This window comes from Marmota monax, unplaced genomic scaffold (assembly GCF_021218885.2).
Source record: "Marmota monax isolate L192 unplaced genomic scaffold, Marmota_monax_Labrador192_F-V1.1 WCK01_AAM20220418_F8-fsc00024, whole genome shotgun sequence".
NCBI lineage: Eukaryota > Metazoa > Chordata > Mammalia > Rodentia > Sciuridae > Marmota > Marmota monax.
In genome coordinates, this window is record NW_026695224.1 from 36,005,186 (window position 1) to 36,032,876 (window position 27,691).

Below are 27,691 nucleotides of genomic sequence, written 5' to 3' on the forward strand. Positions count from 1 at the left end.
CCCATAGAGAGAAGCAGGCCCAGAAGAGACAAAGGACTACACAGGAGCAGGCCCAAGGCATTTCAAAGACTCAAAGGATCATCACAGTTTATGTCCTGCACACTTCCACTTCCTCAGGATGCTCTGCGTTCTGCATTTCTGGGGGTGAGGGTCACAAAACTGTTATTTCTTTTTGTGCTTCCCAAAAAGATCTAATAAGCAATCAATGACCTGGCCCACAAAGACCAAACCTCCAATTATAGTTATGCAATAATCCCAACAAAGATAGTTCCCTCTAAACTGAAAAATCTTTCTTCCCTTCCCCACAAAGTAAGGCAGAGAAGCCTCACTTAGGAAAAGCCATAAATATGTGCAGATTCTACTAAAGGCATCACATCCAGGAGTACCAGAGCAGTGGGTCTGCTTCACTGCTGCAGCAGAATCCCCAAGGTAAGCATGCGCAGACACGAGGTGCCGTCCCCAGGGATCAGCTCAAGGACAGCTCAATATGCTGGCAACAGCCCTTTCCCACACATTCCACAGCGTGACTGCCAGGGCCCAGCACACGCTCTGCAGGGCAAGGCCAGGCCCTTCCGCACCAGGCACGGCAGCACCAAGCTCACACAGGTGCACCACCCACATGCAGTCTAAAAACCAAGGCCTCTGAGTCTGATGATCTAATGTCTGGTGAGCATCCAACAACTAAAGCAACGAAGCATGAGATGGAGAAACTGCTAGGACCCCAGAAACAGGACGGAGCCCCAAAGCTAGGGTCTAACTGGTACGACCACACAACTGCACAAGAACACCAAAGGTGATGGGAAATGCCCCTGAGGAGGGCAGATAAAGCAGGATTCGAAGGCAGGTGATGTTTCTCAGCAGGTAAGACCACGTACTTTGAGGACACACAGCCCAGTGGGCACGTAGCAACTACCTCCCAAGCCCCAGTACCCACCCCTGCACTTGTAAGTGTGCCTTCAATGTGCCGGCTCAAGGAATCAGAGGTCTTTTTTTACTTCACCTGCTGCATTTAATTCAATATGCTGGCAAGACTCCTCCTCTGAATCACCACAAGCTTGCGGAAGGATGGTCTGCGTTGCTGCCGTGGTTGTGTTGGCCCATCCATCAGCCAGCAGGCACAGCTGTGAGCAGAACCTGTGAACATACACATGTCCTCCCAGTGATGACCGTAACCCACCCCCAGCAAAGGGACACTCTCCATCTCGAACATGGAGTAAAAATTAAAATGTCTGTTGCCCACGAGGGTCCATACTCTTCTTCTGGAAACGCAACTCTTCAACAACAGCAATTCAAACAGAAGAGGCACATGTTTCCTAATAGCCAGCATCACACATAGCCTCAGAGAGCACTGCCCACGGACTGAGGGGCAGCCAAGTGTGGTTTATTTTTAAAGAAGTGTAGTCTTTCGGGAAGGGCCGTAGCAACAAGGCTGACGGGAAAGTGATGGTGCAGACCCAAAGTGCATGTACACCACAGTAGTCACGGCCTCTCCTTCTGCAGCAGGATCAAAAGTCTGGGCAACTAAGGGCAACCAAGCAAGTTCCCGTCTCAAAAGGGAGTGGGGGTGGGTACTGGGATGTAGCTCAAGGGTAGAGCACTCATGAGGACCTGGATTCAATCCCTAGTACCACAACCAACCAACCAACCAATGTTCATGAACACTCATTGTTGCTGGTATCTAGAAATGTTATTAACTTCAATATCTTCATCTTATATTTTATACCTAGGAACTTTCCGTCATACAATTGACAAACTAAGAATACTAGAAGCCATGCCTATAAGTCAAGGCGGCTTGGGAAGCTGAGACAGGAGGATTGCGAGTTCAAAGGCAGCATCAATAATGGCGAGGTGCTAAGAAACTCAGTGAAACCCCGTCTCTAAATAAAATACAAAATAGGGCTGGGGATGTGGCTCAGTGGTAGAGTGCCCCAGAGAGTTCAATCCCAGTAACCCCCGTCCCCAGGGGGTGGGGACACGAATACTAGCAGCTATTAGAAGGTACCCAAGATCACCCAACCAACATGGGCAAAGTCCGAATCATAACAGCCATCAAACTCCGTACCCTCTGGTATGTCCTCGCAGTGTTGCCTCCTCATTTTGAAGGTAAAGTAAAGTGGCCACAGCATGACAGTGAATCAGAGGCAGAGTCACTGAAAGGAGTGGCAACAGAAGAGGCCAGAGAGGGCTCCAAGGGTCATACAGATCCCACTCTTCTTAGTAAACAGAAAAAGTTTTTGAACGATTCACTTTTTTTTTTTACTCTTCAATATTTTTTATTTCATTTTCTGAGCATGTAATACAATGAGAATTTAATTTAGTGTATATTATGTTGTAGGCATACAATCATTTTTACACAAATACTTAAGCAGTTTGTCAACATCATTTATTGAACAACCTGTTCTTCTTTTACTGATTAGACATAAACCCTCTTTCATGTGTAACCATCTATAAATACTTGGATCTATTTCTGCTTTTCTGTTCTTGACATTTGAACGATTCACTTTTTAAGCAGAGATAACTATGGGCCTCTGAATATATAACCATTTTAAAGCAGGCAACAGTAAACTAAAAAATTAAAGTGTTTACTTGTATGAAGATAATAATCAAATGTGCCCTCTTAATATTAAAAACCGTACCAAAGGAAAAACTCTAAGTGCCCAAGTTCTCTGTGTAATAACAAGCTGAGTGGAGGGTGAAAAAACCACCTGAAATGGGCCTAGGCGCACCCCTATCACTCCAGATGAGGCAGGAGGGTCAAAAGTTCCAGGTCAGCCTGAGCAACTTAGGGAGACCCTCCCTGCCTCTAACCAAGAAAGGGCTGGGGTGCAGCTCAGTAAAGTGTCCCTGATTCAATCCCCAGTACACCAGAAAGAGGGGAGGGGAGGAGGGAAGGGAAGGGAAAGGAAAGGAAAGCCAACTGAAAAAGCACTGTGACACATCCTTGGAGCCCTCAATCATCCAGGCTTTGAGTACAGCCACAATACGAGCAAAGAGAAACACACTCTGGCCTTCAACTACACTGATGCTACAAAGACCACAGCTTTCTAGCTATCGTCCTTAGAATCTTCAGGGCACTCGATCCAAATCACTAGACACTATAAGCTGTACTCTCACCAAGGTCTAGGTAGTGCCAGCCCCAGGGGAACAGGCTCCACCCTACTGCACGAATTTTCTGAACATAAGGCCACCATGGATGGCACCTTGCTCCTCTTGGCTTTTAGCTTTGAACTCTGTGATCTACAACTTATTGCATGAAGAGTCTAGTAAAGAATCAAGAGACACACAGGCAATTATAGCACTTCGAGACCAAAGTCTAAATCCCAGAGTTGCCCCCACATCCAGACAACCTGCCTTTTACTCTCTGGTAGTCTAGGGAAAATGGGATGATTCACATCACCAGGCTTCCAGTTAAAGAATTCGGTTGTTAAACTATGAACATCTTACAACTTTTATCAGTACAAAGTGGAAATGTTCCCACAGGGCAGAGGCAAATAAAAGTGGAACTAGGAAAAGCAGTCTACCACAGACAACATGAAGTACAGAATAAGGGCCCTGTTCTAACATCCATGTGGGCAAAGGCCCCGGAGAGCCTGCAGAAATTGTCCTGGCCCCACCTGGAGAGGCATGAAAACAGAGGGGCCCCACCTTCCTCCAGACAGCACCAACAGTAAGCCTATGTATGCCTGGGCTGCAATGCATGTATGCTGATGCCAGTGTGGCTGTTGGAAGATGGAAGCAGAAAACAGAGAATGTGGGTCTGGGGTCGTAGCTCAGCGGTGGAGCACTTGCCTCACACATGTGAGGCATTGAGTTCTCCAAACTCTCAGCACCTCATAAAAATAAATAAATGAAATAAAGGTATTGTGTTCATCTATACCTAAAAAACATTTTTTTTAAAAAAAGGAGTGTAGATAGCAATTACTTAAAAATAAAGTTCTTTCTTAGCCAGATGCAGTGGCGCACACCTATAATCCCAGCAGCTCGGGAGGCTGAGACAGGAGGATGGTGAGCTCAAAGCCAGCCTCAACAATGATGAGGCACTAAGCAACTCAGCAAGATCCTGTCTCTAAGTAAAATAACAAAACAGGGCTTGGGATGTGGCTTAGTGGTCAAATGCCCCTGAGTTCAATCCCTGGTACCAAAAAAAAATAAAGTAATTGTGCTGCGCATGTGCCAACATCTAAATGTGTGTTCATTCTGAAGATGCTAAATAAGTTCTCAAAACACACTCTATTACACAGACCTTTTTAAGGTCTTGCAAACCCCAAGTCAAAATATATTCTGCCACAGAGTAACAAATGCAAAATCATTTTAAAAAAAAAATCCTTCAAAACAAAACAATTATTTCAAAGGACAGACCTGATTGTACCTGAGGATTAGCTCAGTTGGTAGAGGGCTTGCCTTGTATGCACAAGGTTCTGGGTTCAATCCCCAGCACCAAAAAAAAAAAAAAAAGTGCACACACTCTGCACAATTAAAAATTAAATGGTGGGGCTGGGTTTGGGGTTCAGTGGTAGTGCACTTGCCTAGCACATGTGAGGCACTGGATTTGATCCCCAGCATCACATTAAAAAAAAAAACTAATAAAATAAAGGTATCGTGTCCATCTACAACTAAAAATTAAATGGGGGCTGAGGTTGCATATGGCAACCTACTTCAGACCCCAAAGTGCCAGCCAATCACAGCCACTCTTTGAAAAGGCCACTCTTTGAAAAGGCTCCTGTCTCTTTGCTGTCCTGTCTTTGCAAAGAGCTCTCCTGAAGTCACCCAAGATCTCAGCCTGACAGTGCATTAGCTGCCAGACTTCAAACCAATATCTAATCTAAACAACTCCAAGCTCAGTCTAGAAGTTAACAATCCTTGCAGTAGAAGCAAAGTCAAGATCAGGTGTGATTAAGATCCCACCAAAATGTTTTTTCTAAAAAAGTAATAAACATGAATTCAACAATATGAGAGGGGTTTGAAAGGCCTGAAATTCTCCTCAGGGAGATTTCATAATGTTGAGATTCAGTACAAACTCTGCAGGAGCTGTCAAGGACAGAAAGAAATGCATACACGACAGAAGCATGCAGGTGTAGGGGTACAGCAAGCTGAGGACAACTCTCTTCAGATAATGGTGAGACATAATCCACAGACAGGAGTACCGTAAAAAATGCCAGTTTGTGTCTTCTCGCCAAGGACTCAATTCCAACATTCTACACAGTTTTCTAAAGTTAATGAATGTAAATAAAAACTGCTTTTGGATGTGATGGAGGAGTAGAGAACTCTGGAACATTCTTCTTACATTTCATCTCAGAAAGTCATCTTATGGTTTAGATATTAGGTGTCCCCCAGAAGCTCCCGTGTAAGTCAACACAAGGTTTAGAGGAAAAAAGACTGGGTTTCAGACCCTTAACACAATCACAGTGAATTAATTTACCTGATGGGATTAACTGAGTGGTAGCTACAGGCTTGTAGGGTTAGCTGGAGGAGGTGAGTCCCTGGGGGCATGGATTTGGGGTGTATATTTTGTATCTGGCATGCGGAGAGAGAGTGTGTGTGTGTGTGTGTGTGTCTCTCTCTCTCCTTCCAGATCATCATGTAAGCTGCTTCCCTTCGCATGATGTTCTGCCTCATCTTGAGCTGCGAGGAATGGAGCTGGGCTGTCTATGGACTGAGAACCCTGAACCCCCAAATAAACTCTACAATTGTTCTGGTCAGGTCTGCCGTAGACAGGCTTCCTTCTGGAGAAAGTCTGCCCAAATCTGGTCCTGAGTAACAATAGTTGTAGAAACCTCTCTCTACTCACAGCTCCTCCGGACACAGTTCTGTCCACCTTGATCTCCACCTATATCTCCATATCTCTAGGTTTTAAGCCAAAACAAATTATTTTTCACCCGCTGGACTATACGATGCAGGACTCTCCAAGAGCCAAGACTCTCCAAAAGAACTTCAGGAGGGTTTTGACCAACAAAAGGTCAGCTCTTTTGATCTACCACTCTCCTCCCCACTGTCCACCAGGAATGCAGAGTCTCCCCAGCAGCAGAGAGGTCTGTGCCCCACTCCCTTCTGCAGCCCTGGTCAGCCTGCAAATGCTCCAAACCTCAAGGCTTGGCCTGAGTGCTCCTGATTGCATGTGTCACCACAGCTGAACACTCCAATGCAGCATCACTGGTGCCTTCTTTGTGACAAAGATAAATATTAATATCCCCTCTAGCCAGAAAAGTTTTCATATGTGAAATACTGCAAATTAAACTTATCTATCATCAACACAAATAAGCACCAGGGCACCGGGTGCTCTCTAGTCAGTGAAGACACAGCAGCAGAGTGCTCCAATCCCACTGCACACATCCTCCTCTAGCACAACACACTTCAACACCACCCACACATGTGGAGACTCTAAGCAACAGGCTCCCCCAAACCAAGCTCCCCACTGGGTCCTGCAAGCAGGAGAGCAAGGTGCCAGGGACATCACTCTGAGGATGGGGAACACCCCGCTCTGCATCGAAACATATGGAAATGGGATGAATTAAGTGAATAAAAGGCAAAGGTCTGTGATCAAGGCACATGAAGAGGCAGGTGTGCGCATGAGAGGGGTGGAGCGAGAGTCCAACGGCCACTAAAAGCACACTGCCAGAGAACAGACTGAACAGAGCCATGCAGACCGACCACAAGACCCCAGGGAGCAGACCATCCACAAGTCCCCAGGGATGGAGAAATGGGAAGACAGGATCCCCGTCCACTCAGGGCGGTCAGGCTGAGGTCCAAGGTGCAGCTGCGAGACACTCAAACTCAAGGCAGCTGGGACAAGCGGCATGAAGAGTCCAAGTGTTTTGCCAAGGAAGGCAGCTATGTGATTTTTGTGCTCCTACATAAAGTAGCAACAAGATGCCAAACAGGATATTTTGCTATGCAATTTTTTAATGATAAGCAGAATAAACAACACTCTGTATTGAGACCCTACGTTTTGAAAGGTAGCAAGCAAAAGTTTTGATCTTTGTGATAAGCTTCCGTACCCTGAGTATGCTCTGGTTATAATTTCTCCCTGAATGAGAACTGTGAACAAACTCACCCAAGTTTCTTGTATAGGAAAGACTTGCTGACAAGAGAAGCTAAACATGGAGACATTCTTTCTTTGGGTTTCAGAAGGTGCCAACAGCCTTCTTGAGGAGTGGGTGTCGGAAGGGTGAGCTGTCAACATCAGCAACCCTACTGCCTACTGAGGCCTGGCCCTCGGCCATGCCTGGACTACTCCTGAAACCCAACCAGAGCAACAGGACAAGACGGACAAATTGCTACCACACTCCCCTTCTCCATGGTCCCTCCACAACCAAGGAGGATGCAGCCATCCTGTACCACCTCTGGGTTGACCAGAATGCAAAACTACTTCTGGAACCTCCAAACAGAAATCCACTGTTATAAACAAGAAACCAGTAAACCTACATTGTGGGGCTTAAGCTCAGGAACTACTGTTTAAAGAAACAGGCAGAACATACAGAAGACAGCACCCCATCAGCAGCCAATGTACTGATGATTCACTCAGGTTCACATTCAGTCCCTGGAAAGCTCAAAGTCCTGGTCCTGTGGGCCTCCAAGTGCTGGGTAGGTCCAGGCATTCGTGGTGTGTGGTCACATGTGTACTGCACTCCCTGGGGTGGGCTGGCAACAATCAACAGCAATTCCTTCAAGAGAACTAAGGCCTGATATGTCTGGTCTGACTGTGGTGCAGCATTAGCCAACACAGCAAGGAGAGTGCTTTACCCACTTAAACATGAAGCACCAACATGTTCAAGTCATCCCACTGATGGAGAAAATCAAGCTTATCTGGATTCCAGGGAAACTAAGAGATCATCCCCAAATACACCAGGAATCAGTGCCTGAGCCTGCAGTATCCAGCTCCCGCTCAGCCACCATGACAGACAGTGACAACCCTGCCTTCCACCTGAAGCCTTGCTGTGACAGCCCAACATCTCCTTCACTAAAATAGAGTGCTTTTTTTTTTTTTATAACAAAGCTTTCATTGGGGAGTGGGGGGGAGACTGGCCTAGCATACACCCTTGAGCAAAGGAGCAGCAGGCAACAAGGGAGTTTGAGCTTGTGTTGTTTTGTTTTTCAAAGGGGATCACACTGAGAATCAGTCTCAGAGAAAATGCTCTTTAAAAATGTCCCACTAACCTTAAAAAGGCCTCTTTCTGATTGTACTTCATACAGGGGTTAAGAAATCCTTATCAGTCCCCAGTCAGGTGCATTATCAAACAATGGACCCTGAGACAAATGTAAGGGAAGATGGGTAGAAGACCCACACTGCCTGTGTGGCCATGCATCCACTGCCTGGAGGGCATTTGTGGCACAGTGCCTTCAACAAGGGATACCCTTTGCCCTGTCCCAGACTGAGGCCCCAGTAAGCATGTGTGTTGTCCTCACAGGTCTAATACAAACTCTGAGCACACCCAAGGCGTAAGCTACACTCTAAGGAGAAGGAACAACAAGGCTCATCACACAGTCTGCATGGGGAAGAGGGGCTTTGGGATAGGGTCAATTCTGGCCGCCAGGCCATCAAAAGCTGTGAAGGGAGCCCCTCAGGGGCACCCACACCTCCAACACCCTCAGTTCCCCTTTCCCTGTCCACTCTGGGTCCAGTAGTAGCAGCAGCTGCAGCTCCCACTCATGTTCTCTGTGCCACTGTGGCTCCTCTTCACCCAATGCCCTGACCTCAGCAGCGCTCTCTGGGTAAGGACCCATCGTAACTGCCCCCAATGGAGCGCCTGCCACCTTCCCCAACTGACAAAGACATCTGGGTGAGTTATCCTCCTCCTTCCAACTGATCCTGGTCAGCTCATTACCACAGGAAAGGCAGAGCCAGTTTCCCAACCACAAAGCTCCATGTTCAAAGTCAGCCCGCAGCACCAATCCAGCTCTGCAATCCACTGCTACCACAGCTCAACAATCACAGCACCCTGTATCTATCCTCATTCCAAAGTTCACAGCCAAACAGACCTCAACCCCAAGAACACTCGCAGATATGCAGGCCTTGCATTTCCTTCCCTCTGGAGGGCCATACAGCTAATTGCCGATAGTTAATTTGTCCAGTAATTCCATCTTCCTGTCTACCCTGAGAGCCTTGCCATTCATCTCTCCTAAGCTTTACCTCCTACAGCTCGGGCTACCATTCTAGTTGTGAGTTTTTAAACATAGACTACCCTAATACATACCAACCAGCACATGCTATGCATCCCTCTGGATGCAGCCTGCAGTTCCCTTCTACACCCTCAGTACCCACTGAATGGCACTGGGCCACCAGCCCTCTGGGCAGCCTCAGTCGCCTCTGTGGCATCCACTTACCCTGCCCTCCAGTCCACACCAACCAACACTCAATTCCTTTGCAGACTCAGGCCCTTCTGCCATTCAGTTAGGAGCCCTCTCCTTCAGACACCCTTGGCTGCAAAGACTACGCCTCCCTGGGCCCACCACCTCATACTCACCTCTGTGAGGTTTTCCCTCCCAGACACCACATTCTGTCAGTCCTGCAAGTCCATCAACGGCAGGGCATGGTGGCACATGCCACCCGCCTATAATTCCAGCAAATCGGGAGGCTAACACGGGGATCACAAGTTCAAGGCCAGCCACCAAAAAAATAAATATAAATAAAAAGGGTCTGCCCCAGCAGAAGTGCATCTCCCCAGCATTTGCAGAACTCACCCATTACAGCACCACATCACCAAACATGTACCACCACCAATGGATTATCGTCTTTACACAGAATGACTTTCTTTCATAAGAGAAAATGAATGTGGCTGTGCAACAAACAGCACTGTGGTCAGTGGAGAACAAACACAACCTGAAAATACATGAAATGGAAATGCGTCCTGTGCCCTGCTCTAGGGCCTCCACTTCACCCTGCCTGGGAGGATTCCTTGCCCTGCACCAGGCCCTACCCACCTCTGAAGGGTTGGCAGGGCTCACAGTGTACTCCAGGAATGCAGAAGAAACAAATGGCTAATGTTCTATTCTGTTCTTTAACCACCGAGCCCCAGCCCCAGCCCTTTTGTATACTTTATTAGAGACAAGTCTCAACTGAATTGCTTAGGGCCTCACTAAGTTGCTGAGGCTGGATTTGAATTTACAATCCTCCTGCCTCGGCCTCCCAAGCCACTGGGATTACAGGTATGCCAACACCACACCTGGCTTGCCCTTCACCTTTATGCCAACCCATTCTACTCCCATCACCATTCATCATGTAGCCCAGGCATGTTCTCAGGAGGACTTCAGCACAGGGAAGGAGTTCTTAGAACCCCCCACATGTATCCTTACCACACTTCCCAAGCTATTCTGACAGGCTCCTGTGAAACCTACTCCCTGTGGACAGACAGTTCCTCTGCAGGTGGTGGTGAAGAGCGTAAGGCTCCTCAGAGGGGAAGTGCCCTGTCCTGTTGGCCCTTGCAGACAACTGGTAAAGGAACTCACTAAGCTGAATGGGTGCCTTTTCTCTAAGGGAGCAAAACCATGTATTTGTACAGAAATATAAAAAGATAAAGTCTCAGCTATAAAGCTGGCATATACACAGTCCTACGGGAAGGTCAAGCACTTCCCGAAAAATCTGATCCAAAGGAAAAGTCTCTCGATCCTTAAGTACTCAAGGGCAGCTCTCCAATCCCATCACTTCTGCACAGTGTTGACCTACACAAACCTACTGCAGCATCTGCATATGAATCCCCATCATCTATGTTCTAACTTAATACCATGTCACTGAGACTTACCACTGAGTCACATCCCTAGCCCTTTTTATTTTTATATTTTATTTTAGAGACAGGGACTCATTGAGTTGCTAAGGGCCTCGCTAAGTTGCTAAAGTTAGTTTTGAACTTGTGATCCTCCCACCTCAACCTCCTGAGCTGCTGAGATTACAGATGCGCGCCACCATGCCCGACCATGTTATTGAAACTCGTAAGCCCAAAGTTTAAATTAAAAACACAAGCCAGGCTAGGAGTGCAGCTGAGTGCAGCTCAGTCTAGCATGCACAAGATCTGGAGTTGGATCCCAGTACTAACAAAAAATACCCTCCAAATAATCTTTAAGGAGACCTAATTTAATTGCATAAATTTACTAAAGTTTACATTTAAAAAAAAAATGCTTGCAGAAATTTATAATACCCTACAGTCATTCCCAAAGGCCAAGGCTGGATAGGTTGCGTTGGTCTAGCAGTGCTAGGAAAGAGAACAGCACCCCCCAGGAGGATTGGGGTACACAAGCCACCAGGCAGATACAGACTGGAGTCAGGCAAACCCCACCCACCTGTGCACAAGTGATGCTGCACACAGACACGGAGTGCTGCCTGCTCTTGTTGCATGGCCCACATCACCACCCTACTGAGTTCCTATCAGCAGCTACTGCCCATCATGAGCTAGCTTGCTTTCTTCTTCATTACCCTAATCAGCAAATAAAAAAGGAAGTCCAAGGAGAGAGAGTGATGGGAAAGGCCAATACAAAGATCTTTTAAAATCAATTTCCTTTTAAATTGCATGCACATATTCATATCACTCACTCACAAAGAATGTGTATTTCACCCACAATTATTACACACATGTAACACATGCATGTACACATGCAGTGTACTTATTCTATACACATTCTATGTGTACATATTTGACTGGCATGACCCTCTTCTGAGTTAGGTGAGTCATGGACTGAAGTAGAGAGCAGGCAACACAACTGGAATCAGAGGGCAGAGCCAGGTGAAGAACTCAGACCAGTGCTCCCAGCTGTCACTCCTCCCTACACTGCTCCCGCCAGAGGGACCCTGCCCAAGCAACAACTAAGTGCTTGTTGTTTCCCCACAAAATGAAACTAAACATGTGTGTGTGTTTTAATGGAGATTGAAGGAGGGTGGGGACAGGACACTACCACTGAGCCACATCACTGATCCTTTGCTGAGGCTGGCCTCAAACTGCCTTAGCCTCAGGATGAGCTGGGACTGGTATCACCCAGCCCCAGGTGAGCACCCCATGAGGAGGGGCAGGCACACCAAGGTGAAACAGGTGAAAACCAGCTATTCCAAAAATCAATCATTTAAAATCCAAAAACTTGAGAACTTTACCCACACATTACATTGTTACTACTACTTTTCAAAATTAACTTCTAAATACTGTGAAGCAAGAAACAGGTCTCAGCATTCATCAAACTTTTTTTTTTTGGGGGGGGGGGTTACTGGGGATTGAACCCAGGGGTGCTGTACCACTGAGCCACATCCCCAGCCCTTTTTATTTATTTTGAGACAGGGTCTAACTAGGTTGCTAAAGGCCTCGCTGAGGAACCTGTGATTCTCCTGCTTCAGCCTCCCAAGCCACTGGGATTACAGATGTCCACCATCACACCCAGCTCAAACTTTTTCTATGAACTATTTTGTTTTCTTGCATTAAAGCACTTGTTATATGTAATTTACTACTAATTTCTGATTAACAGTAGAATACCGTCATCTTACTTCACTGACAGAATCACAAACTACCCTAAATGAGGTTTCTTCTTACGGAAATAAACCAGGGTTCGAAGAAAGGAGACTGGGCTGAAATAAAGGAGTTCAAGCTACTGTAGGCATCTCAAAAGAACTCTGCCATCCCAGCAGCTGGGGAGGCTGAAACCCGAGGATTATGATTTCAAAGTCAGCCTTAGCAACTAAGCAAGGCCCTAAGCAACTCAGCAAGACCCTGTCTCTAAATAAAATATAAAGAGGATGTGGCTCAATGATTAAGCACCCCTGGATTAAAAAAGAAAGAGAGAGAGCTCTGCCTGAGGGCGTGATGGTGCCTGCAATCCCAGCAACTTAGGAGGCTGGGGCAGGAGGATCTCAAGTTCAAGCCCAGCCTCAGCAACTTAGGGAGACCCTAAGCAACTCAGCAAGACTCTGTCTCTAATAAAATATTTTAAAAGGCTGGCGATGTGGCTTGATGATTAAGCACCCCTGGGTTTAACCCCTGGTACTGAGGGTAGTGGGGGAAGAAAAAACAAAAAAAAAAAAGAGCTTTTGGGAGGAGGCAGAGATGGCAAAGGTACACAGGAAAGGCATGTGTTTTTATAGAAATTCAGTCTGGATATAAACTGATCAGGTTAACTCGTAATGTCCTGGGGATCTCTTCACAGGGGGAAAACTGTGATCTTTGAACTACCCCAAAATAACATCAAACTCCACCCCTAAAGACGTCGCAGACAATTCCAAAGCATGTCTCAATTCCAGAGTACACAAACTGGCCTAAGACTCACCCTACACAGCATTAACCAGAAGGGCTGAAATAATAGCATTAAATAGTAGAAATAGGTCAAAAATATGTCAGAAAGCAGCCTGTGGTTCACAAAAGTGGCAGCTTACTTACACAAACCCTCACTATTACTAACAACCTGAATGATCCTTCAAGATCCAAAAGCCTGATTAAGGAAGCATAAAGTCCATGAGCCACAAAAGGACAGAAGGGGCGGAGACGAACCTCTTGCAGCATGGGTGTACCCAGCACATGAACCCATGTCAGCCTTCCACCTAAACCCTTATGAATGTGTCTCAGCAACAATCTGGGAAAGTCCAACACTGTCCTTTTCCACCACAAGCGTTTTTCAGAGTCCCTCGGGTGGCGGTAAGAGAACCCAGGCTGGAGAAAGCCTCCTCAAAGTACCCACCTCTTACCTATGAGCCCTGCTTCTAGAAAGGTACACCAAACCTGCAGTGAACACTGTTCCCTAAGGCAACCCAGGCCCAGGGCTGAGGAGGCCAGCCTTGGGACTTAGGGATGAAATGAGAGGGGTTGGGGGGTAAAAATCTATGGGACAGCAGCCCAGAGCAGAGGTCTCATGGCATAGGTCCAGGTGCACTTCAGTCCCTGGCTTTAAAAAAAACATTCAATCCTTCCCACCCACTCCCCGCCAAACTTTGTTTGTTTGTTTATTTTTATGTGGTGCTGAGAATCAAACCCAGTGCCTCACACGTCACCAAGTGCTCTGCCACTGAGCCACACCCCAGCCAAACCATCCAATTCTTAAAGATACCCTGGAAAATTTGTGCATTCCTTCCTCAGATCCCAATTAAATGTGTAACAACTCAAAATATGGTGGAAGGATGGGAACAACAAGAAGAAAAAAGAAAGGCGTGGGACATGCTGACTGGGAGAGCAGATAGCCAAACAGCAGGCACTGCTTCCATTCACACAGAGCACACCTCCTCCCACAGAGCCACAGCCCAGAACCACAAGGCCACACTCTATGCAGTGGGCAGACTCACATGACTGCCAACCTCTACTGTGCAGACTTCAGGACTACTCAGAACACAACACGTTTATAACTGGAGATGCAAATTTTTCCCATTTTGTGAAGGGCAAACAAGATCCTAAGGATCAGAGATGAAATGCAGAAACAGGACTGGTGCAGCTGGGACCACCTGCAACTGTTGCATGGTGGGCAAGTGGCTAGGGTCCTCGGTGATGCTTAAGTGACCAATATTTAAATGTACAAAGTGTCATCTTTAAGATATTTATTTTTTAGTTATGGATGCAATATCTTTGTTTCATTTTTATGTGGTGCTGAGGATCAAACCCAGTGCCTCACGCATGCTAGGCGAGTGCTCTACCTCTGAGCCACAACCCCAGCCCCAAAGTGTCATCTTAAATCCCAAGCCCAGGGACTGCATTTGTAGCTGAGTGGTAGTAGACTGCTTGCCCAGCATGTGTGAGGCCCTGGGTTCGATCCTCAACACATTAAATACATTTATTTATTAAATAAATAAATATATAGATAAATAAAGGTATCGTGCCCACCTACAACTAAAATATTTTTTAAAAACCCCAAGTCAATATATATAAATATTTACTCTTGATAGGTGCTCATGATCCTACAGGCACAGATCCTTTCCTGTGACTTTTATTTCCAAACTCTCATTCCCAAATTCCTAGCTTCTCTAATTCAGCATGCTTGACGCTCTAGCTTTCTTCCCAAAGTCCACATTCTATTCAATTTATATCACCCGAGACTAAGTATGCCTTATGTCAGCCATTAAAATGAGTCAGAACAATGCCAAACTGCTCTGGTTTTGGCACAGATCCTGATCTCTACAGAAAAGTCCACCAGCTCACTGCCCGCCCCTGCTGTGGCCAGATGAGGGGTGAGCAAGGGCCTGTCTGCAAGCATGAAGTTCTGCTGGAATGCTGCTCCCCTTATTCCCTCATCTCCTGTCTTAGTCATGTTTCTGCCTCAACAGCTGAGTGAACGGCTCAAGTCCAAGTACTTAACATTTGCCCACCAGAGGAAAAGTATGCCCAGTTCGACCCCTGTTAGAATCCAAAGCTTCACTCAACCAAAAATAAAGCACATCTCTGCACTGGTAAGTGGGTAAGATGACAAGTGTGTTAAAGCAAATCTACAAACAGTAGTAGAATCCTAGTTAGGAACAGAACAGAGACTAACCATAAATTGGCACAAGGAAGCCACGTGGGTAAACAAAAACATCCTAAAAGTGCACTGTGATGTCACTTTCACAATAAACATATATACTTAAAATGGATCAATTAACGGTTTGAAAAATATACTTCCAGGCATCTTTTTGAAAAAAAGGTTAAAGTCAATTACCTATGTACCTATGTTATTGCTCTTTTTTTGATCTAAGCTAGTGATTAAAAACGGTTCCACTGGGCTAGGGATGTGGCTCACTGGTATAACACTTGCAAAACTTCCTCAGCAAATGAATTTTGTTTTAGTCATTGAGATCCGTGTTTTAAAGCTAAATAGAAACATGACCATTAGTGATGATCAAACTAAGTAATGCATTTTTAAATCAAACCACCTCCAACTTAAAGGAATCCCTTAGAGAATGCCCACTTTCCGATTAAAGTTTCCTTAAAAATTCTACAAGAAATTTAGAGCTAACTGGCAGAATAAAGAATTATCTTCCACTGGATGCAGTGGCACACAGCAAGAGGACAGCAAATCTGAGACCAGTCTGGGCAACTTAGCCAGAACCTGGAATAAATAAAAAATAAAAAGGGTTGGGGGTATAGCTCAGTGTTAGAGCACCCCTGGGTTCATCCCCAGTACTCAAAAAGAAAAACTCCCTTCACAGAAAATACCATTATAAGCCAAACTGCCTTTAACAGGAATAGGTCTTGCCTGCCAAGGTAGCACCAAGACAGAGTGTCACATGTCTGTCACCATCAGCAGCCTTGGGAACTTAGAAAAGCATGGCTGACAGGAAGGACGCCCTAGAGACACTTCCGGAAGACGACCGCAGCACCTTCCAAGAACGGGAATGAGTGAAACGCACAGAATGCCCACTTGCTACTATGAACAGAATGTGCTACAGACTCGGAAAACAAGCAAGGCTTGCTCCCTGGCCACAGGATAGTCACCTTCCAACAACAGCAGGAGTGCAACCAACCATGAGCCTGGAGACAGCACAGCCAGTAGGCCAGAGGAAGGACTCTGGAGGCAGTCTGGGTTGGCAATGCCACTTACAACCTATGTGACCCTGAACAAGTGGCCCAGCCCCTCTGTGCCTCAGTTCACTAGTTAGTCTCCACAGTACAGTAAGAGTCATACCTACACCCAGGGGCTACCAAGACTGCAAAGACTGATCTCTGTAAAGAAGAGTTTTATCGGGCAGTTTTATGACTGTCCTCAACAAAGGAAGGACTTGCTAGACTCACAGTGAGGAGGCCACTGCAAAAGGCCTAGAGGTGGAACCACTTCTGCAGCACAGGGTAGGAGCATCCTAAAGAGTAATCTCTTAAGGACAGGAGACGGTGGCATAAGGAACAAAAGTCAGACGTCTCAACTTCTGGAGGCTGCCTGCTGTGAAGCTGAAAGCACAAAAGAGCAGCTTCAAGGCCCAGGTCTCATCCCATGTAAGGCTGTGGTCTAGGTAGGTGCATAAACCTTCTGTTGCAGGTAGGAAAACCCAGGGAAAGGCAAATTCCTGAAACAATCAGATTTACCCAGATAACGGGCTCTCTAAAAAGCACTCCTCTCACATTTTATCTGCCAGCTTTCTCCTTCACAAATTATAAATCTGAACTCTCTTAACAAGACTCTGCAGGAAGTAGCCTTGGCAGGCCCTCAGCTGTGACCCTTCTCACCACTCAGGAGCCTGGAAATAGCTCAAAGCCTTTCAAAGTGCACAGGCCACCTAAGTCAGAAAGTCACCAAGTGCCAGGCACAGTGGTGCACTCCTGTAATCCCAGCAGTTCAGGAAGCTGAGGCAGAAGGATTGCAAGTTCAAAGAAAGCCTCAGCAACTTACCCTGTCTGAAAATACAATACAAAAAAGGGTTGGAGACGTGGGTCAGTGGTTAAGCACCCGAAAAGCAGCCACATAAAAACCTGTAAGAACTTTCCCACAGCAGCACTATTCCCAAGAGCCAAAAGGTAGAGACAACGCAGATACCAGTCCAAACATGAACGAGTGAACAAACGCCACTCAATGCAATATTACTCAGCCATGAAAAGGAGTAAATTCTGACACATGCTCCAACACGGCTGGACATGTGAGACTCTGGTTCTCTCTTCTACCAAAGTTAACCCTGCAATCCGATTTTCCTAATATGTAACAAAATGTGTCTGCTGTGATCTAACAAATCAGTTATACTATAGTTAGGCCAAGCTATTTTTAAGTTACAAAACCATGAGCTTGAAAATGTAGCCACTCTGAGCCTCCAACATGTCTTTGTCCTCAGTCTTCCAATCATGAGGCCTATGGTATCATAGGTAATCCAATCATAATTACAGCCATTCCCCTTGCCCTCCACACTTTTAAAGGCCAATCTTGTAGACTGTAACCTTGAACTCCTCCCATCAGAGCAAGGGGCAGTACTGCCTCAGGGATAAAAACTTGGGCAAGACTTCCCCCACAGCGTGCTTGCTTGCTTGCCAGATTGTTTTAGTAGCACACTTTTCTGCACAAGTAAAATCTGCCTTGCCAAGAAACTTTAGAGTGTGTGTCTGCTTTCTTGCAGCACCCCAATATTTCCAACAACACAAAAGACCACAGATCAGCCAGACATGGCAGCACACACCTTTAATCCCAGCAGCCTGGGAGGCTAAGGCAAGAGGATCACCAAGTCCAAAACCAGCCTCAGCAACTTAGCACGATGCCATCCCAAAATAAAAATAAAAAGGGCTGGGGATGTGAGTTGGTCCACAGATCCATTTACATGAAATATCCTTAACAGGAAAACACACACACACACTCTCACACACAGATCCATTTACATGAAATATCCTTAACAGGAAAATCCACAGACACAGGAGTTTACTTGTGGTTGTAGCAGTTTTAGGAGAAGCAGGGGAAGGTAAGTAGTGATTATGAATTTGAGGGACAATAAAAATGGTCTGAGAGCCAAGTGACAAGGCCACACCTATGAACCCAGTGACTCTGGAAGTTGAGGCAGGAGGACACCAAGTTCAAGGCCAGCCTCAGGGACTTAGTGAGAACCTTGTCTCAATATAAAAATAAAAAGGCAGGGGAGACGTAGCTCAGGGGTACAGCACACTTGGGTTCATCCCAGTACTCAAAAAAGGATCAAAAACTAGATAGCAGGAATGATCATATAAAGTTGAAAACGTACCAAAGGCCACAGAATATCCACTTTAAAATGGTTGGACTTGAGTGCTGAGTTTTTTGTTTGAATATCACCTCAATTTTTAAAAACACTCAAACCCCAGGGCTGGGGATATATAGCTCAGTTGATAGAGTGCTTGCCTCATATGCACAAGGCCCTGGGATGAATCCCCAGCACCACAAAAAAAATATAAAATAAAATAAACCCTCACTCCACAGGGAAAACAAGAGTCAGCAAGTCACATACTGTGTGTGGCTCACTTATGAGAAATCATGAAACAGCAACAGGAACGTCACTGGTAGCTGCTAGGAGCAGGAGATTGGGGATCAGGAAAGGACTCCTTGGGGTGATGGGAAAGCGTCCCCTGATTGCTGTTCTCTACCTGGGCAACACAACCGTCAAAGTACACCCTACTGTCCGTTTCAGGATGGGTCTATGTGTTATCTGAAGCAAAAGAGTCACTAAAGACAATTGCAGGCATGTTAGCAAACTGCTGAAGAGACAGTGGGAGCTGGGTGGACCACACGGGATAACACTAGTAACTAAAACAGATGTCAGGACAGAGGCTCTGCCTAACACAGAGCCGCTCCCCAGGATGCAAAGCTCAACCTGGCAGAGGCCAAGCTCAAGAGTCACCTGTTGCCATGTCCTCAAAGGCCAATCCCACTGTTATGGAATGCCAACAAAAGTTAGCAATGCTAAGTAAAACAAAACACGGTTTTCTGAAATGTTTTAAATTTGATCCAAATAAAATTCACATCAATTTTCTTCTTCAAAATACACACCCACCCCGCCCAGCAGAACCTGTGCAAGCAAAGGCAAAGGCAGGGTGAGCACCTGGAGGCAGACCAGAGCCACAGCATTCTGCAGCAGCAGGCACCACAAGGAGTGCGTGGTGCAGGTCTTCAGACAAAAGAACCAAGAGAGGATAAAGCCAGATCTACAGAGAAGCAAGGAGCACCACCAATGCACAAGCCAGCTTTGCTGCCATTCACTCTCAGAAGTCACCACATGACTTGGACTACCTAACTTCTTCAAGTCTAGATTTAAAAAAAAAAAAGTCATGGAACCTTTGGAGCTAGAGGTGTAGCTCAGATGGTGCTTTCCCTGATATGGTGGTCTTGGCCTTGGGTTCCATCCCCATCCCTGTCCCCATCCCCATTAACACACACACACACACACACACACACACACACACACTCTTGAGAGCCTCTGCAGTAACGTAGTAACACAAATTCAAGAGGCATAAAAACTAAACTGTGGAGAGGGAAAGGGAATAGAAAAGACAGTAGGATTAATTGGTCATAAAATTTACTAGCCTCCTGTATGACCATAAGAGTAGAAACCTAAATACAGTAAGTTATACTCTACGTATGTACATTCTGCCAAAATACATTCTACTGTCATATGTAACTAAAAATAAAAATTAAAAAAAAAAAAAAACTACACTGCGAGAAATCTGTTTTAAACCATGAAGTGGTAATGAAGTTCCACAGGCTGAGCATTGAGTCACATTAGGGGAAAGGGCTCACAGAGACATCATGATGTGTCCCACATATTCCTCAAAGACTACCTACAGGAGAACGTAAGAGTTTCATAGGAATTATATTAAAGGCTTTCCTTCTTTTTTCCTTTGAGAATGATAAAAAAAAATATTATTTTTAATTTTTTTCAATGACAAATATATATTCATTCACATAATAAAACTTATGATCTATTTACAATCCTACCAATTCAAAAACCTTCTCTTCGAAGTCAGGCACAGTAGCACTCAATTGAAGTCCCAGCTACTCATGAAGGCCAGAGAAATGCTCAAGGCTAGGAGCTCAAGACCAGCCTGAGCAACATAGTGAGCCCTGTATCAAAAAATAAATAAATGAAAGAAGGGACAGATGGAGGGGAAAACCAAAGAAATTTCTCTTTCATTTTTGGTAGACTCTCTTCTTTAACCAAGACTTTTTTTTTTTATTATTTATATTATTTATACATGGATACAATATATTTATTTTGTTTATTTATTTTTATGTGATTCTGAGGATGGAACCCAGTGCCTCGCATGTGCGAGGCAAGAGTTCTGCCACTGAGCCACAGCCCCACCCTAACCAAAAGACTTTTTAAAGAATAGTTAAAAATCTATCTAGTTAAGTTTATCCACTAGATACTACTTAGCTTCATCTAATTAGAAACACATTCACATCCTGTGTGGACCCCTGTAATGCCTACAAGCAACCAACTTAAAAGACAAGGTAGGCTAGGCGCAGTGGCACACACCTGTAATCCCAGGGACTTCTGAGGAGACTGAGACAAGTGGCAAGTTCGAGACCAGCCTCAGCACTTAGCAAAATCCTCAGCAACTTAGTGAGACCCTATCTCAAAATAAAAAATATAAAGGACTGGGGATGTAGCTCAGTGGTAAAGTGCCCCTGGGTTAGATTCAAGTACTCCCAAAAAAATCAAGATGGCTGAGAGGCATGGGGGGAGTGTTGGAGAGTACTATTGGCGAAATTATGTTGTGTGCATGTATGAATATGTAATAAAAAATTTCCATCATTATGCACAACTATAATGCACCAATAAGAAACGTGGAAAGGGAAGGGGAAAAAGAAAGCCAAGGTGGCTGCCAGGTGCGCTGACGCACACCTGTAATACCAGGGATTTAGAAGGCTGAAGCAGGAGATAGCAAATTCAAAGCCTCAGCAACTTGGTGAGACCTTATCTCAAAAAAAATAAAAATAAAAATGGCTAGAAATGGGGCTGGGGTTGTGGCTCAGCAGTAGAGTGCTTGCCTAGCACATGTGAGGCCCTAGATTCTATCCTCAGCACCACATAAAAATAAATAAATAAAATAAAGGTATTGTGTCCAACTACAACTAAAAAAATAATAATAATAAAAAGGGGGGCACCTGGGTTCAATCCCCAATACCACATGCATACACAAAAAAAAGTCTAAGTGGCCATAAAGACAAACACTGAGACCAACAAAAAGGAAAAACTCAGAAGTAAGCCTCCGCATACATGTCAGATGGTTTTCAGGAAAGGTGCCAAGACCATTCTGGGGGGGAAGACAATCTTCACTAAACAGTATTGAGACAACTGGGTGCCCACAAGGAAAAAAAATGAAGTTGGACTCCTAACTTTAAAACCATTAAGTTTAACTTATGATGTATAAAGACCTAAGTTAAGACAGAAGACTACAAGACTGAGAAAAAAATCGTTGTGGAGAAAGCTTTAAGACAATGAATTTCACAACGTTCTGTTGGATTATGGCACCAAAAACACAAGGACACCAGGAAAAAAAAAACAAAAAAACAGCTAAAATCTTCACACATCAAAGGACACTATCAACAAAGTAAGAATGTGCTAGGCAAGTGGCACTCACCTGTGATCCCAGCTACTGGAGAGGCTGAGGCTGGAGGATCACAAGTGGTAGGCCAGTCTTAGCAACTCAACAAGATTCTGTCTCAAAAAAAAAGAAAGAAAAAGAAAAGACTGGAAATGTAGCTTAGACGTGGTTTTGATCCCCAGTTCCACGGAATAAAATAATAGTTACAGAGAAAAGAAGAAACCATGAAATGTGAGAAAATCTTTGCAAACATGTATCAAATAAGGGACTGATACCCAAAATATATATATTTCCCATAACAAGGGAAGAGCCCAGTTAAAAAGTGGACCAAAACAGACATTTTTTTCAAAAAAGATATACAAACAGCCAAGAAACACATGCAAAGACACCCAGCATCTCTAGTCATTAGAGAGCTGTAAATCCAAACAAGACACCATTTTCCCACACGTTCAGATGGCAACTATTCTAAAAAAGGGCAGAAAGTAAATGTGGAGTCTGTGGAGAAACTGGACCCTTTACACTGCTGATGGCATCACATGGTATGGTTGCTCTACAAAACACTATAGCAGTCTCTCAAAATTACAGGATCATAATATCCAGCAACTCCACTGTGACAACCCACATACCTTTGGGTCTCTACCTAAACAACATAAAAGGGGGACCTAAACATATGCGTCCCCCTGTTCACAGCAGCATTATTCACAGGAGTGAAAAGGTGGAAGCAGTGAACTGGAAAACAAAAAATGAACACATGATAAATGCTCACAATGGAATACCATTCATTCTTTAGAGGGAAGGAAACTGACCCATGCAACAAAACAAAGGAACCTTTAAGAGGGTGAAGGGAGCCAGTCACAAAGCACACACTAGGCTGTGGGCATAGCTCAAGTGGTAGCAAACGAGAGCCCAGGTTCTATCCCTAGCACTGCTGACGCACACATGTAACAGGGAAAATGTTGTATGATTCCACTTGTGAGAGATACCCAGAGCAGTTAAAATCTGCAAAAAAGCAGGATGGCAATGCAGCAGCTTCTGGGAAACAGAGAGAAAGTCAATGCTCAATGGGTATACTCAGAGCTATTGAAATGGTCTTATATATACTTCATAATAATCATCTCTAAAAACCCCAAATTGGGGGGGCTGGGGTTGTGGCTCAGTGGTAGAGCACTTGGTGTAGCATGTGTGAGGCAATGGGTTCGGTTCTCAGCACTGCATAAAAATAAATGAAAAGGTCCATCAACAACTAAAAATATATGTAAAAATAATTTTAAAAAAAGAAAAGAAAAACCCCAAGTTGGCCAAAGTTCAGTTCTAATGCTGTTTTACTAAACAGGGAAAAATTCATTACCTGTGCCTTCTCAGTTATGCTACCCAAATTTCCAAACTTCTCTTTTAACCTGAGTAAACAAGGCCAGGCACTGGGAGGCTGAGGCCAGCATGAGCAACACAGTAAGTCCTACCTCCACAGAGATGAATACCTCCTCTAGCACCAACCATCATGGCCTTTTGCATTAAAAACATGAGCTGTAAAAAGCGGGGTTCTCACCTGAGCCATACCACCTACCTAGTGACTCCACTTTGGGGGTTTTTAGAGCACTTACCCATGATCCTCCACCCAGAGCCATGGAGTGCACTCCAGTGCCTGCTTCAGCACACTGCCAGCATGCCATTCGTCACAAGCCTCGTTTTACCAAGTCACCTCACTAGCACCAGCTCAACCATGATCAATGCTTCTCTCAAGGTGTGCTGCCAACACCAGGTGTCCTGCCAACACCAGGTGTCCAGTTCATTTAATTCAGAGCTAACTCCTTACACTGCCACATGTACATCAGGACAGGCATTCAACTTGAGAAAAACACCCTCTTCTGTATGAGTCAAAAACCTAATGCTTCCTGTTAAGACATGGGTCTACTAACAACCTTAGATCACAGTGGCCAATAGACCCCTTTCACCTAAGATTTCTTAGAGTGGCAAAAGAATAATTCTGTAACCACACTGGAAATAGAACCACAATATGCCAGAGCTGACCTTGGCCATGCCCCTATATAACAGACCATGAATGAGATCAAATGAGCAAGTCTAAGAAACAACAGCCCAAACGAAACACAAGAAAGAAGGAAAGCCAGGACTGCCACCAAAACAACCAGGGGACCCAAGCCATGCCAAACCACCAACTGTGGCAGGGTCAGCGATCTTGGCCCACAGGCCAAATCTGGCCCCTTGTCTTTTTAATGTAACAGTCTACAAACTAAGGACTGGCTTACATTTGTATCCAGTTGAAAAAGAACTTAAATTTCTGACAAGTGAAAATTAGGTGAAATGATAATCTTGGTGTCAATGGAGTTTCATGGCAGGCAGCCAGGCTTACTCGGCAGTCTGCGGCAATGGTACTACCACACAGCAGAACTCCACAGCTGCAAAAAAGAATGTGCTGGCCCACAAAGCTTGAAATGTCAACTCTGGCCCTTCACGGAAAATCTGTGAGAGAGAACAGAAAGTCAGGCCCACATGCTGCAAGGACCTGCAGAGTACTAAGCAGTACCCAGAAGCAGAGCAGGCACCACCACAGCCAGACAGCAACTCCTGCAAGGTTCCAAGGGGCCAGCAATCAGATGGCATCAGACTTCCAAGGCATTGGCAAGACAGCAGAACCTGTGACTGCTCACACCTGCACACTCCCCCTAGGGGAGCCCACTTCCAGCAGGCAGAGGGCTGCTGTGCCATCAGGCAGGCAATGCCCACTCCTCTAGAAGTCTATCATGAGACAAAGGGAAAATCCCCCAAATGTCCTGATGAACTCCCAATACCAGGGAAACTTCTACCAGGGAAAGAAGAGCACTGTGTTCCAGTCACCAATCATGCTTTTCAAAATGTTAGGATGTCGATCACAGCAGGGACCAGGATGAGGAGCAGATACATGGGCACGAAATCAATGTGGTACCTAGGAAAAGATGCTGACAGAACCCGCTCAACTGAGCAGGGACAGTCACCCTACACTAACATACCAAGAGCACACCACACTCCTTTCTGCAAGTGGCCCAACTGCTGGCAGCAGTTCTCTCAAAAGGAAATGGTTCCCTTGCTTACCTAAAACCTGAAGGCTTACTTCACACTTATGTGGAATTCCACAACAGGCAGCTGTCAGGGAATGAGGAAAGATGGGGCTGAGTGAGGCTCTGGGAGGGGTGGGTGATCATGGACAAACAACACAACATACTAGAAACCCCTGGACTGTGCATTTCAAATGGGGACTTTTGTGTCACATGAACTATATCTCAGTTAACAATTCTGAAAGGAAATTCACCCAACAAGATATAGCCCCAGGCCAAAAAAAATTTATCAGACATGCAGAAAAGCAAAGAAATACAACCCATAATGAAGAAAAAAGAAATAAACAATTAAAACCAGCCAAGAACCTAAACAGAATTCGAATTAAGAGACAAAAGACAATAACGGGCTGGAGTTATACTTCAGTGGTAGAGTGCTTGCCTAGCATGTGTGAGGCACTGGGTTTGATTCTCAGCACCACACATAAGTAAATAAAATAAAGGTCTGTCAACAACTTAAACAAATGTTTAAAAAAAAAAAAAAAGTAACAGCTACTAATACTAAATTCCATGTTTCAAAAGTGTTAAGACATGAAGATCTGCATCCCACCTCCAAGACACAGCACCAGGTACAGGGTGAACTCCTTCTGGATATTGCAGTCAGACAGGGTACACTGTTTGCCAGCAAAGACCAATCCTGCTGGTAGGGGCGGGGGTTGCCTTCCTTGTCTTGGACCTTTGCCTTGACATTCTCGATGGTGTCACTGGGCTCCACCTCCACAGTGATGGTCTTTCCAGTTAAGGTTTTCACAAAGATCGGCATTATCAGTGGTGGCAGCACACAGCAAAGAAGCTAGGGACCCTGACCAGCAAAACCATCACTCAGCAAAAAGCTAGGCACTAAGCAACTCAGTGAGACCCTATCTCTAAATAAAATACAACATAGGGCTGGAGATGTGGCTTAGTGGTCAAATGCCCCTGAGTTAAACTCCCAGTACCAAAAAAAAAAAAAAAAAAGTATGAAGACACAACCCCCACCCCAAGCACTTGGAGACTATCTCCTGGAAGTTCCACCCCCTACTCACTGGGGCCTCTCTGGAGACCAGCCCTGCCCCGTCACCTCACTGGTATAAGTAAGCTCAGTGTGGTCCGAACAAAGGTTTACAAAAGACCCTTCCACTCCAAACTCCAGGGACTTCAGGAGTTCTCTGAAAGGAATAGCAGGGACACGCAGAGATCGAACACGTTTATGCCCCAAGTCTGCTGCACCAAGCAGCTAAAATTAAGTGAATTATTCCTAACTTCTAGTTTTAAAAACAAAGAAAAGAATATTTCTTGAGAAAAGAAGGTGAAATTTAAAACTTCTGATTACTTAATTAGGTCAATGCTGACTGCATTTTTCCCTGCCTTGAGTACTTCAAAGTAAAATGAAGAATGATTAAGAGACTGTTTCACTGCGTGACCAACTGTCCCCAGTTTATACACCATGAGCTGTTTGTTGCCTTCTTAAAGCACCTGTAACACTCCACATGCAAGATGTACTGTTCTCCCTGTTCCGAACACTGCAGTAAATACACTTAAGCTATCACAGATGAGCCTTCAACACCACAGGACACTGTGATGGAGAAACCTGGTGGGGAGGCTCTACTGATTTAGCATGAACTGGAAGAAACTCAAAACAAAAAATTAAACAACTTTCAGGATGAATACAGCGAAAAGGAGATTTGTGTTTAAGCAGTTTCTACAGATGTGCCAAAGGGAGGCCTTCCTACCCTCACTGGGATTGTGGCTGCAGCTCCTCCATCCTGAGGAAGAGCACTAACTGAGGACGATTCCCTACTCTCATCAGCTGGGCTAGCTCTGTGGCTAGCACAAAAGGCAAAATTGAGGCCTTGTCATGTATAACTAATTAAAACAAACTTAATGTGTTGTTTTTTTGTAATATTTATTTAGTTGAGGCTGGGGTTGTAGCTCAGTGGCAAAGCGTTTGCCTCCCACACATGAGGCCCTGGGTTCAAACCTCAGCACCACATAGAAATAAATAAATAAATAAATAAATAAAAATAAAGATATTGTGTCCATCTGCAACTGAAAAAGATATTTTAAAAAAATATTTGTTTAGTTGTACATGGACCTTTATTTTATTTATTTATATGTGGTGCTGAGAATCGAACCCAGCTTTTCACACATGCTAGGCAAGCGCTCTGCCACTGAGCCCCAGCCCTAGCTTGTTTAAAAAAACTTAAGAGGAAGATATTATCCCAATTCTTAAAAGGAAAATATGTGAATGTACCTGTGTTCACAGATTATAATTAAGATTAGAACACTATCTACAATTCCTGCCTGCAGAAAAGGGCTAAAAACACTTCACATCCATTCACAGCCAAGTGGCAACACAGGAAGCTCTCAGGAGTCAAGGACAAGGCAGTGGGGCTGAGGAGAGGGTGTGTAAGGACCAAGTCAAGGACACACACCCACAGACAAGGGCCAGACTGAGCCTGGGCAGAGAAGCCACTGACACTTAGGAAAGAGAAAAGGAAACACCTCCAGGATCCTGAGGAAAGCACAGGACAAAGAATGCCCTCCTTCCTACAGTTCTCACTGCAGATGCTCCTCTAAGCCTCTAAACCTGGAAACTCCAAAAGGTTCCCCAGCAGCCTTTAAACTGCTGAAAGCAATGCTTAAAACCTACTAATCTGAATCTCTGCTTGTGGGGTGATCTCAAACCTAAGGAGTTCA

The 27,691-nt window shown here is 45.0% G+C and overlaps 1 protein-coding gene across 8 annotated transcripts in view; it reads right to left on the reverse strand.

Moving 5' to 3' along the window:
* Ankrd11 (ankyrin repeat domain containing 11) overlaps window positions 1-27,691 on the reverse strand; it is a 154,001-nt gene that overhangs the window by 102,579 nt on the left and 23,731 nt on the right. The window contains exon 1 of one of the 8 annotated variants that reach the window (XM_058575865.1): window positions 1,001-12,084. The exons of 5 other annotated variants lie outside the window; for them this stretch is intronic. The gene's annotated coding sequence lies outside the window, so the exon portion shown is untranslated. Of the gene's footprint in view, window positions 1-1,000; window positions 12,085-27,691 lie in introns of those variants that run through there. 2 more of the 8 variants (XM_058575860.1, XM_046434668.2) reach the window with 2 other exon arrangements.